This window comes from Otolemur garnettii, unplaced genomic scaffold, assembly GCF_000181295.1.
Source record: "Otolemur garnettii isolate 467f Iridium unplaced genomic scaffold, OtoGar3 scaffold00051, whole genome shotgun sequence".
In the NCBI taxonomy this organism is placed as follows: Eukaryota; Metazoa; Chordata; class Mammalia; order Primates; family Galagidae; genus Otolemur; species Otolemur garnettii.
Genome location: NW_003852446.1, coordinates 6,303,097 through 6,313,302, shown reverse-complemented (window position 1 = coordinate 6,313,302; position 10,206 = coordinate 6,303,097). Strand labels below are relative to the sequence as shown.

General features: G+C 38.6%; 1 pseudogene; it reads left to right on the top strand.

Annotated features, from left to right (window-relative positions):
• The first annotated feature begins 213 nt into the window (after positions 1-213).
• On the top strand, positions 214-1,085 carry LOC100954620 (annotated as a pseudogene).
• The last annotated feature ends 9,121 nt before the right edge of the window (positions 1,086-10,206 follow it).

The window sequence follows — 10,206 nt, the reverse complement described above, 5'->3', positions numbered from 1 at the left end:
ATGGTCAAATATTGGCAATATCATATGGTTCTACCTAGACTAATATAGTTAACCTAACAAAAGTGATATTTGAACTGATATGATCTTTACTTTTCTTCTCCTCTCATGTCTTGCAAATATAATTTAATTGAGATAAATTCAATAATATGCACATGAACCACAGAGATTTGAATGAGGATTTGTGGAATTATTATATTTGGCTAGACACATTTTATGGTTTCTGTACTAAGGAATGATATTGTGCTACCATTGTACTTTAAAGGCAATGTGAGGCACTTGTGCCCTTTGAGGTCTCTGAGCACCACCTTGGTGGTTGGTAAAAACAAGCTCCATGCAAAAGGTGACAAGGGAGCCAAGAGGAAAGTGGTTGATCCATTTTCTAAGAAAGATTGGCATGATGTGAATGCACCTGCTATATTCAATAAGAGAAACATGGAAAAATGCCAGTCACTGGACTCAAGGAACCAAAATTTCATCTGATGGCTTCAAAGGTCATGTGTTTAAAGTGAGTCTTTCTGATCTGCAGAATGATGAACTTGCATTTAGAGAATTCAAGCTGATTACTGAAGATGTTCAGGGCAAAAACTGCCTAAGATCTATGGCATGGGTCTTACCATGACAAAATGTGTTCTATGGTTAAAAAATGGCAGACTATGATTGAAGCTCATGTTGATGTCAAGACTGCTGGTGGTTATTTGCTTCGTCTGTTCTGTGTTGGTTTTACTAGAAAAGTAACAATCAGATACGGAATACCTCTTATGCCCCCCACCAACACGTTCGCCAAATCCAGAAGAAAATGATGGAAATCATGACCAAAGAGATTCAGACAAATGATTTGAAAGAAGTAGTCAATAAATTGGTTCCAGACAGCATTGGAAAAGACATAGAAAAGGCTTCCCCATCTATTTATCCATGATGTCTTTGTTAGAAAAGTAAAAATGCTGAAGAAGCCCAAGTTTGAATTGGGAAAAGTCATGGAGCTTCATGGTGAAAATAGTAGTTTTGGAAGAGCTACTGGGGACCAGACAGGTGGTAAAGTTGAAGGAGCTAATGAGTATGAACCACCAGTCCAAGAATCTGTTTAAAATTCAGGCTTTTAATAATGACAAAGAGTCCTATTGGTGAAAATAAAATAATTGCAACAAAAGAATTATCCCCAGGCTTTGACATGAGGAAGGACAGAATAAGTAGTTGATAGATATTTGTGTAGAATTTGTGTCATTTTCTGGTTTGGGTTTAAGACCATAGAATGGCTAAATTATATGTATTACCCTAGGCTTTAAAAAACACTCACCACATAAGCATTAGCTTAGAAAACCCTAAATTGCTTTTAAAAATGGTCAAGCCAAAATAGAAGAAAATCTATGGTTTTGTGCCGAATATACAATTACGCAATTACAGAATTTATATGCTTGCAGTTAGATTTACAAAACCTCCTTAATGTACTAAAGTGTGGTCTAATTGCTTACTAATAAAAGGGGGGAATACTCTCTAATTAGATAAATACCTTTTATAGCAATCTTAGTAAACACACTCTGTTTGCCAGGGGGTGGGTAACAAAGAGTTGGGAATTTGTGATCAATGCCTGTTTTCACCTTGTTGTTCCTGGTGGGGCAGGATAAGCTTGGAATGCAGGATCCCTGCCCGTAGCTGCTCAGCATTCCAGACTAACAGCTCTACTCAGCTCCTCCTTTAGTCAACAGCATTCAAGAGAAGAAAGGAAGCAATGGTTTCAATTTTTTTTCCCAGATAATCAGAGTCAAAACAGTAATTGACTCTTGTTTGTTTTTCTAACATGTCTTCTGGGAATAATCTCAGGGTCAAAATACTTCTCAGAGTCCCTAAATCTTTCTCCAAAATCGTTTTTGTTCTCACTATTTCCTAAAGATTATCTTTTTCTTTTTCTTTGAGTTAAGAGCTCTCATCATTCTAAAAGCTTAGGAAAGCAACTGTCCTCCCTTTAGCAAATTGAGTTGCAGAACACTAGCAAGTGTGGTCATGGGGGCCATAAGGCCTAAGTTATAGTCCTGAATCTTACTAACTCACTGTGAAAACTTGATCACTTCACTTGAATTCAGAGTACCTCACTGTTCTCTTCTGCAAAATAAGATATTGGGCAAGAGAGAGTTTTCTTAAATTCTCAATAGCTCTATATTAGCTATAAAGCTGTAATTCTAGGAGGAAAATCTTGTCCCAAAGGCATCCTTCATCCATTTATACAGAAAAACCTTTCTGATGCCCTGAGAGAACATCAGTCTCTTCCTTCTTCCTGTCTTGGGCACACAATATTACTCCATTGCATGGCTCTCTTACTAGGGCTATGAGACCCTTTCAGGCAGGAACTATAACTTACCCAACTCTGTTGAGGAGGTGAAGATAACATAAAACCACAGGTGTGTTTGCATAAGAAGGCATGGGGCTGGTGTACTCCAAATTCCAATGAGACAAGAGTAACAAAGGCATGGGGGAGGGGAAAGAATAAGGAATGGAACAGCCATACAAACTGCACTGAGCTTAAGAGATGGACTATATTGTATGTGTAAGGCTGTGCTTAAGAGAGAAATTATGAAAACACAACAGCAAAAGGGGGTAACTGAGCATAAGTCAGCGAATTCAGAGGTCAGAGACTGGCTAATTGTAAAAATAAAGAGTTATCATGAGAACCAAAAACCTTAAAATTAGAGTGAGTTTTTTGTTCTCACTACTACCTCATGGATGAGGTTCTGGAAGCATGCAAGAATGAGGTTTCCTAATAAACTACTTCCTAAGGTCTGTGTTTCTGGTCTTCTGGGTATTTTCTACAATATTCAGGTGTCCTGATAGAGGCCTTAGTAGATACATCTATATCTGTAGCCTCATTTCACCTCTTGGAAAAAATTCAGTTCATATTTGTTGAATCTGATCTATTCATCCTGAAGCTGAGTTTAACCTCCTCCTCATTTTCTTAACTTTTTTTGTTTTGCAATTTTTGGCCGGGGCTGGGTTTGAACCTGCCACCTCCAGCATATGGGGCCAGCGCCCTACTCCTTTGAGCCACAGGTGCTACCCCCTTCCTCCTTATTTCTTAAGAAAAGGATACTCATTCCTTAAAACAATGATAAACCCTAAAACAAAGAGCAAAGCAAACAAAACCCACACCTTTCCTTATTGTAGAAATCATCTATGCATACCAGAGAAAATTTAGAAAATAAAATGGGGAGAATTATCAACCAAAATCAACAGCCATTTCTTTTCAATGTTTTTTTCCCCAAAACATTTTTGTACAGTTAATATTATATTGCATAGACAATAATATATATATTGACTTTTTACTTAAAATTATATAATTTTAATTCTATTTTGTGAATGTACCATTATTTACTTAATAATTCACCTACTGCTGCTTATTTCTATTTTTTCTCTATTATGAATTTTTCCATGATGAACATTGCTATGTAATAAATTTTTCCCATATTTTGGGGTAATTTTCTGAGAAGAGATTTCTACAAGGAACATTGCCAGGAATAAAAACACAAACATTTAAGGAATAAAAATATAAAAATATAAACACATATATATATCACTAAATTTTTTCCTGAGACAGCAATATCAGTTTCCACTCTCATTAGAAGGGACCATATGTGTCAAAATAAGAGATATCCATGGTTTGAATGATCTACCACACTTAACTGTGAATTATCTTGGCCTATATTATAGAAGGGCTTCCTGTGAGGGGTGGCTGAACTGAATGACCCAAAAGGTCCTTCTCATCTACAACAATCACTGGTTAAAAATAACTAAATGGCTATCATATAACTGGCTATTCAATACTCACCTCCCTAAGAAGTTGAGGCCTCAGTTCACTTCAGGCACTGCACTATCTTCTGAGAAAAGGATTCATATCCTTAAAGAGCTTATAGTCTAGTGGGTAGACAAGCATCTAAATAATAAATTTCACTATAATGATAAGTAGTAACATCTATGACATTTCCAGAGTACCTCATTATGGGATCTTAGAAGAGAAGCCCTTAAGCAAAGAAAGATGGGGAAAATATTATAGACTGAGGAAACAGCATTATCAAAGATATGGAATGAAAAGCATAGATTGCATGTATTAGGTGTACATGTCTATGAGATACTTAGTTTTGTTAAAGAATAAAGTATGAAGGAAATGGTGGAATCTTATAGGATAGGTGAAGGTTAAGTCATAGAGTACTTTATTTGCCCTACTAAGAAGGCTGAACTTTATTATACAAGCAATATAGAGATATTTGAAGTTTTAAAGAAAAGGAGTGATGCAGTCATATATCATGAAAGATAATATTTCTAACTGAGGTGGAAGAATGGACACATTGTTAATGAGTAAGACTAGAAGCAGGGAGACCTGTTAAGAGGCTTTCATAATAGCCAGCTGAGAAATGGTAAAGTTTAAATCGGGGAAGTGGCTATATGGAGGTGTAGAAAGGGAAAGATAGGCTCAAAAATTACATTGGATGTCAATTTGGCAGAATTTGATAATTAAATGAATGTGGGGGCTAATGGGAAGGAACAGGTTAATTATAAAACAGAGGTCCCAGGGATACAATAGAAGAATTTCTATTTGTTTTGGTAGTATGGGTGTCACTGATGGCTTTTGCATAAGTCATTTCAGAGGAGTAGTACAGAAGAAGTAAGTTGAGGATTGAGTGGAAGATGAGGAAATACAGACATTGTACTACAGTTATCTTTTAAGAAAGTTGGCTCAAAGAACAGAGAGAAGTAATACAGCTGTCAGAGATCAAAAGAATTTTTTTTTTGAAATTTGGAAGAACGCTGGTTTCTTTACAGGTAGGAGAAAAAGAACCACTAGACAAGGAGAAATTGAAGGTGAGGAGCTAATTGAAGAGAAAAGATCCTAGAATAAATAGAAAAGTGAAATCAAGATTAGATAGATATAGATATGCTAACATTGAATGGAAAGGGGAAACTCTCATCACCTCAAACTAGATGGGAAGAGGGAATCTTGAATGTGGAAGTCCGTCACTGGGGTCAGGAAGATGAAGTTGTTCACCCCTAAAAAATACAAAGCATTCCAGAAAGAGAGAGAGAGGAAAAAAACCCCAGTGCATGCAAAAACCTCGAGGGGGAGATAGAGAGAATGTGATGGGTTTGCAGTAACTGCAAAGGAAATTCAGTAGAATTGGGAGCATAATTTGAGAGGAGTAGGTGATGGAATTAAAAATGAGCTCAAAGTGATAGCTGAGACCAGATCAGGGTGGGTCATATAAGCCACATTATAGGTTTGTGATTTCTTTCAAGGGTAGAAGGCAGTTTGTAAAGGTTTGGGAATAACATGGTCAGCTTTGTTTTTGGAAACATCACTTTGCCTGGGGTGTGAAGAATAAATAGGAGAGGAAAGAGCTAAGGCAGGGAGAACAACATGGAAGCTACTAGAGTAGCCCTAGTGATGGATAGTAGTGACTGGACTGATGGATTGCCTTTGAGATGGAGGGAAATGGATGGATTTGAAAGATTTTTAGGAAGTACAAATTGATAGGTCTTGGTGATGGACTGGATGTAGAGGAAAGGGAAGTACATGATTTCTATCTTTGGCAACTGATAAGATAGTAAGCACCATTTATTAAGATGAGGAACTCTAGGGAGGAGTAGATTCAAGGGTCTATTGATAAATTCACTTATGGACATATTTAACTTTAAGTGCCTCTGAAACATAATATACTGATTCATTTATTCATCCATTCAACAAGTACTCACTGTGTGCCTACTATATACCTGGCACTAGGCTATGACCTGGGAACATAGCAATAAATGAATTCCAAGACCCTGGGTCTTGCAGTCTAACTTAAATTCAAGTAGTCATGGTATATTTGAGTACAGCTAAGGAGAAAGTTTAAAGCTGACACATAGGATTTGGAATTACCAGTGCATGAAATTACCCAGAAAGTCTTTAGGAAAGATCAATATATATATGGGACAGGTTAAAGAAGAGAAACCCATAAAGAAAATTGAGAAGTAGTGACCAGAGGTGGGAAGAAAATAAAGGGATGTTGTACCACAAAAGCCAAGAGATAAAAGAGACTCAAGGATAGAGGGATGAATGTTCTAACAGATCAGGTGAAAATGTCACTATCCATTGAATTTAGTGACAAGGTGGGCATTGGTGAGCTATGGGGAGTATCACTGGCATGATGTGGGCAGACACTGCATTATAGTAGGTTTAGGAATGAATAAAAAAGAAATGAAGAAGGATTTTATAGATAAATCTTTCAAAAATTGTAGCCGTAAAGAGGGGCAATCAATAGTAACTAGAAGAGGAATGTGGGTACCCTGACATAGGCTGACTGTGACAGTGAGGGTACAGTCCTTCAGACTGCCAAGTCTTCCCAAGACTTCTGATCACAACTGCAAGGAGAAAGGGTCTGGAGTTATGATTTAAGCGTCCCTTCCAGAATTCATGTTTTGCCAATATGATAGTGTTAAGAGGTAAATTAGGCCATGAGAGCTTCTCCCTCATGAATAGGATTAAATCCCTTATAAAAGAGGCTTCACTCAGCACTTGTTTTGCTTGCCCTTCTGCCCTCTGCCATGTGAGGATATAACATTCCCCCTCTCTTGTGCCTGTGACAATAAGGAAACTTCTAGACACAGAGAGCAGCCCTCATCAGATAGCTGAACTTGGACTTGCCACTCTCCAGAACTGTGAGAAATAAAATTATGTTCTTTATAAGTTACCCAGTTTATGGTATTCTGTACTGCATAATTTTAGCAGCACAAATGGACTAAGATAAAAATTGGTGCCAGAGGAGTAGGGTGTGTTATAATGAATACCTAAAAATATGGGAACAGTTTTGGAACTAGGTAATGGGTAGAGGCTGGAACAGTTTTGAAGTGAATTCTGGAAAAAATCTATATTTCTGTGAATGAAGCATTAGGATTATTCTGATGGCAGCTGAAAAGAGGAGAGCACTAGAAAAGGCCTCAGTCTGCTTAGAGATTACTTGGTGAGTCATGAACAGAATGTTGATAAAAATATGGACAGTGACGAGGTCTCAGACAGAAATGAAGAAGGTATTGGAAACTGGAGGAATGGTTACCCTTGTTATAACGTGGCAAATAATTTAGCTGATTCATGTCTGTGTTCTGTAACTTTGTAGAAGTCAAACCTCAAGAGGAATCAATGAAGATATTTGGTGGAAGAAATCTCTAAGCAGCAAAGCATTTGGGGTGCTGCATGGCTCCTCTTAATCACTTATAATAAAATTTGAGAAGAGAGAATGATTTAAAGATGGAATTTATAATTAAAAGGAAAGCAGACTATAAAGATCTAGGAAATTCTCAGCTTGGCCATATAAAGAATAGGAGAGAAAATCAAGGATGTAGCCAAGAGACTGTTTGATCAGATTAATGATAGAAGAAAGCCAGGTATTATTCGTTAAGACAAGGGAAGAATGACTCTAAAAGTATTTCAGAGATCTCCAAGGCTGCCCTGCCCATCCCTGGCCCAGAATGCCAGGACCTCAAGGGGAGAATGGTTTTGAGGGAGAGGCCCAGGTAGCTGCAGGACTTTGAGGGTCACTTTCCTAGACTGCCTCAAGCCTCTGCTTTCAGAAATCTGGTGCGGTACTCCTTGGCCAAAGAAGCTCTAGTTCAGAGTAGCCCAAGTGCGGCTTAGGCCACTATACTGGAGGGTGCAAATGGTGACACTTGGCAGCATTCACATGGTACTAACTCTTCAGATAGGAAGAGCACACAAGCTGTGGAGTCGTGACTTCCTTCACTGAGATTTCATAGGATGCCTCAGAGCCTCAGAGCCTAGGCAGAGAATTAATGCAGCAGCAGGGGTCATGAATACAACTCCCACTAGAGCAATGACCAGCAAAGCTGGGGCTAGAGCACACAGAGAGCCAGCACTAGCACAAAGCTTAGTGGAGCCAATAGGGACAAGGCTAATTCCCAAACCCTCAAGTTGTAGAATCACCAGTGTGCAATGACAACCTGGGAGGACTGCAAGGAACTGTCTTCAATCTGGGAAGGCTGTGGCATGGGCTATGCCCAGAAAAATCATAAGAGTCAGGTCCCAGGAGGCCTTGTGAACCCATCCCCATCCCAGTGTGTCCAAAGGCACAACATAAAGTCAAAGATTATTCTCAAGGCTTAAGATTTAATGCTTGTCCTGTTGGGTTTTGGATTTGGGATGAGGGCCAGACCTCTCTTTGAGAAGGCCATTTTTTTTTTTTAACTAGACAGTGGAACTGAGTGAAGATTTTGTTTTTTGTATCTTGTTTGAATGAATTTAGTTTGGGCATGATAAAATACTGACTGGTAATAAAGAGCTCCAAGGAGAGATTGATTTAAGATACCAGGTTCTTGAATAGCTAAGGAGGGATAAATCCAGATAATGGGAGAACAAAGGAATTAGCCTCCTCCAATAAAACATTAGGAAAAAAAGAAAGGATAAAAGAATGATTTAATGAGAGAACATATATGGAAGACTTGGCCAATGGCCTCTAATGTCTTTGTGTAGTAGGAAACAAAATCATTTACTACAAACAAGGGCCCAAGGGATGATCAGGAGTATAATGAAAATGGATAATATTGGAAATGGTTGCCATGAACAAGGAAAATCCAACAAGCCAAGAGAGCTGTGCTGAGGGTCTATTTAATATTTTAACATTGATGACCAGGAATTTATAGTCATACCAATCTGAATGGTTTTTTGATAAATTCAGTGATATAGATCAGGCTTAGAGGAAATGGCGTTCTGCCATGCTCTCAATTACAGGACAAGGAAAATGCAGTTTCTAGTAAAGCAAGGCAGTAGAGAAAGTATCTGGTGACAAGTTAGAAGCTACTGAGCACCTCTAAAAGGTACAACTAAGTAGTTTAGAAGGAATGGTTGTAACTAGTGTGGGAGAGGAAGAGCAGGACAGTATATGTAAAGGGATACAGGTGAAAATAAAGGGGCCAGAGAGATTTTCATTTGGGTGTTAAGATGGTCAGTAGAGTCGTGGTAAACTTCACAGTCCTTGGCATTGAAAATGGAACTCTTAGGACAAGTTAATGACATTCATAAGGGCTCTCTTAGAGTGTCCTGTGCAGAGCTATATGTATCAGACTTCAGTCAGAAGTTCAGCTGTGAGACTGAACCTTGTTTATGGCCCTGAAACTAGGGTAGCAGGGCAGTGGAATAAAGGGTCTATGATGGCAACTTCTCCATCCACGTTCAGTGAATTGGTGTAGTCGCTGTTGTCTTTTAAGTTGTGAAACAGGAATGTCTCTCTGATAAGAGAGCACAGTTAAGAATCTGCAGGAAAGTTAAGAATCTGCAGGAAAGGAAACCAAGCTGTGGTGCCACCAGTTTCTATCAGGAACTGGGGGAAAAGAAAGGAACAAATATTTGGTGAGTGCTTTTGCAGCAAATGTTAGCCATGTTCCCAGGGCCTTACGTGTTAGTGTGCTCTGGACAATTTCTACCTTCCATCTCTGTGCCCAGTGGCTTTTTCCAGAGAATCACTGGACCCTTCCAAAGCAGACATAGGCACTGAGAACATAGCCTTCACCAATGACTGACAGAAGTGGGTATAGAAACACCCTCACTTCCTTCATTCCCCATTGGGGTTATCTGAAGCGTATGTTTTATACCAGTTATTAGAGTTTCCCCTGAGGGTTATGCTTCACTCTGGCAGCAATTTTAATTATCAATCTCATCATAGGTTGCCTTTTATTCCCGCATTTCCCTGCTGCCCTGGCTGCGTTCCCTGCATCTCCTTAATAAAGCATGTGCACTGGCATCCTTGTCTTTGGGTCTTATTTTCAGAGATCCCAAGTTAAGTCAACCTTCCATGAGCCTTTTTACTTTGTCTACCTTATCTAATCTAATTGGAACAACTATGAGCAGTAGGTATGGGTATTCTCATTTTAGAGATGAAGGAATGAAGGTTTCATATTCTTGGACAACTTAGCCAAGTAAAGGTTTGAAATGGTAGAGCTGGGATTTGAATCCGGGTTCTGTCAGGTTTAATCCACAGTACCACAGGGACAGAAGATAGCTGTTTAGCATAAGTAGACTTTAGCACACATAAAAAATCTTTATTGATTTTATTTTCCCATATTTTGGAAATGAATATTTTATACTACTTATTTTGGGGACATTATTTCTGTTTTGTTTCTCTAGCTTTTAGTAAACTTCCTTTGAAATTATTAGTCTGCCTTTCCATGCCAAGTGGA